Below are 3,023 nucleotides of genomic sequence, written 5' to 3' on the forward strand. Positions count from 1 at the left end.
GCCTGTGCGTGATTAGGCTTGCCTGGGTGAGTTGGACGAAAACAAGCCTAATGTCTCTGGAGTGATCTCGCTTGGGTGTGACTGAGTTCGCTTGGGCGAGATCCTCTGGGAGGGTTCTGGCTTAGTTTGGACAAGTGTTTGGAGCATTCCAACTTTTTATTTTTATCTTGTACATTCTCTTTTTGCTCTTTCATCTCCATTTTTTTTCCCTAGAATCCTGAAATTAACACAACTTTTGGAACTAAATTGTTCTTATTCATATTATAATAAAAAAATATGTAAAAAGTTTTAAATTCATAAATTAGGGCTTATATTATAATTATTTTATCAATTAATATCCATAAGTGCATGTAGTTTAATATGAAATATTACTGAAATATGACACTTATCAACGATACTCAAGTGATAATTTCAACGTTGAATGTAAAATATTATAATTTGAGTGACCAATTGAACACTTAGTGACCAATTTAATTCTTGAGTGATATCTCTCCTCACTTTAGCTAGAAGCCAAAACTTGAGTAAGAGAGAGGTAGTAACATCCTCTCTTCTTCGAAACCTCTCACTTAAGTAATGAATGATCGTTTAAGTGAAGACTGATTGCTTAAGTGATAAAGTTCTATTTTTTTTGGGGAAGTATCTAGTTTATTTTTTAAAATAACACAAGTATGTATAACTTAAACATTGATTTGATACTCTATAGATACAACCTCTTATTAAGCCACATTACGCAACTTGAAAAGATGCTCTAGTGATATGTTTAGGGTATTTTAATATAAGTTACTCAAGCAACTTAATTTTAGAGTTTAAGATATTATTTAACTTAATTATTCAATAAAATAAAGTGATGTTATGGTTTAAAGTGTGGTTATATTGATTGAAATGTTACTTTAATGATTATATGTATGTATTAATTACAACACATATATTTAATATAGATATCCTACCTTCAGTTAGTGTTTTTGTAAATTAAGATTTTGGGTGATAAAAAATAAATGAAGAGTTTATTGAACACATGAAACACATGCATAGGCATGTGTGTACGTAGTATGTAATTAGTTAAAAAAAAAACAAAACCTAGAAAAAATTAATAGATTTTTTAAGTATTTATGTCATTGGATAAATGTATATATCTTTTTGAAAAATGAGAAGTTTTATAAAACTTATATTGAATAATATTATTATATTATGAATATTTTTGTGATATAGTGTACATGAAAAAAATACACCACACTTTAATTTTAAATACCATAAAGTAAACCCCGTGTTTATTATTTTATTTATATTTATATTTTTATTGGAATTATATCTCTATATAAAAATAAGTTAATAAATTTAATAATATATTTTGTAATTACTGATTTATTTTGGTGTTTATAAGAAAATTTATAATTTAATAAGAAACCATTTTTATGATATTTGTAATATATGATAATTAAATAAATTTATTTTGTTTTTAAAATTTCTTTAATTTTATCTTTTATAACTTTTTAGTTAAATTTTAGTATTTTAAAATAAAATCAAGGAAGTCAATATCATTTCATTAAAAAGTATAAAAAGTAAGTATCATTTATTAAAAATATAAAAGTGATGTATATATATTTATAAACTAAAAGAAATTTAAATATTATTTTATTAATACATACCATTTAACATTTTCATTTTATTTCTTTACTTTTTATATTGTATTACCTAATTCTGATATGAATAACTTTTTTTTATGTGATTAAAATGAATACATTTCGTATACATGCTATTTATGACCAGATAAAAATGTAAAAATTACACTCAAACATACTAAATAAAAAAGGTAAGACATTCATTACCAAAGTGAATTAAAAAAAAAAAAATTAAAAATGTGTTGGTATTCAATATCCATAATCTAACTTCTTCCTCATTTTCTCACCTACCAATTAAAAAAATTTCTCACTTGCATTAATTAATTGATTTTTCTCTCTCTTTACCTGCAAAAAAAAAAAGAATGAAAACGAAAGTATTATTATTTTTTTTCTTTCACCGGACAAGAAAAGCTTATTACTTACTACACACACACACACTCTCTCTCTCTCTCTCTCTCTCTCTATATATATATATATATATATATATATATATCACTGTCAATGGTTAAAATATAATATTATAGTTTGTTGGTATATTCGTATGTTTTGGCAAAAAATGATCACTATTTGCCTCCTATCATATTAGAGGGGCTATATTAATTATCATTCATGTATTTGTTTCTCCAATGTCTACACAATTAGCTACGGTTAAGTATTATTCATTTCATTTGTATGAACTCAGAGGAAGTAGTAGTAGTTGTAGTAGGTATCACATATGGGGGGCAAATGTTACATATAAAAAAGCATGAACATGCATCATCATTGACTTTAAATATGGGTTTATGTTTCAAATTATTTTGGTCCTTAAAAGAATCCAAAGAAAATTAGAGTTAGATTAATTTAAAATGATCTAATAACTTTAAAAGTCATCAAAAGGGTGCATTTGATAAGCTACCAAGAAAGCTAAAGGATAATGATGCATAGAAAATTAGAGAGAGGTTTGAGTTTCTTTGTGAAAGATTCTCATTGAAAATCTAAAGGTCCCCTTTACCCCATGAGTAGTTCAAGCATCTAACATCAAGCATCTCCTTGTAGATGTCCCTCAATCTTATCTTTATTCACAATTAAAGATATTTTTCATTAAAGGAACACAAGGGCACTTTAACTTTTTTTTTTTTTTTTACCTTTTTTGCTTTTAAATTCTACACCAAGATTTGGGAAGTTACATTTTCTATTAGATTTGAATTTTTAGAGCTATTATTCATACCACACTATTCTAATTAATGAAGCTTAATCTATTTAAGCACCTTTTACAAGCTATGTTAAAGGATGCAATTATTGCTAACATGATTGAGGATTTCTTAAGGTGATTGTGATAAATGCTAACCCAAAACTTGATCTCGGAAAGATTTTCAAAGATAACATTACCATATTGGATTTGCTAATTTTTTTAATAAAATAAAC

Source organism: Phaseolus vulgaris, chromosome 1, assembly GCF_000499845.2.
Source record: "Phaseolus vulgaris cultivar G19833 chromosome 1, P. vulgaris v2.0, whole genome shotgun sequence".
Taxonomy (NCBI): Eukaryota; Viridiplantae; Streptophyta; class Magnoliopsida; order Fabales; family Fabaceae; genus Phaseolus; species Phaseolus vulgaris.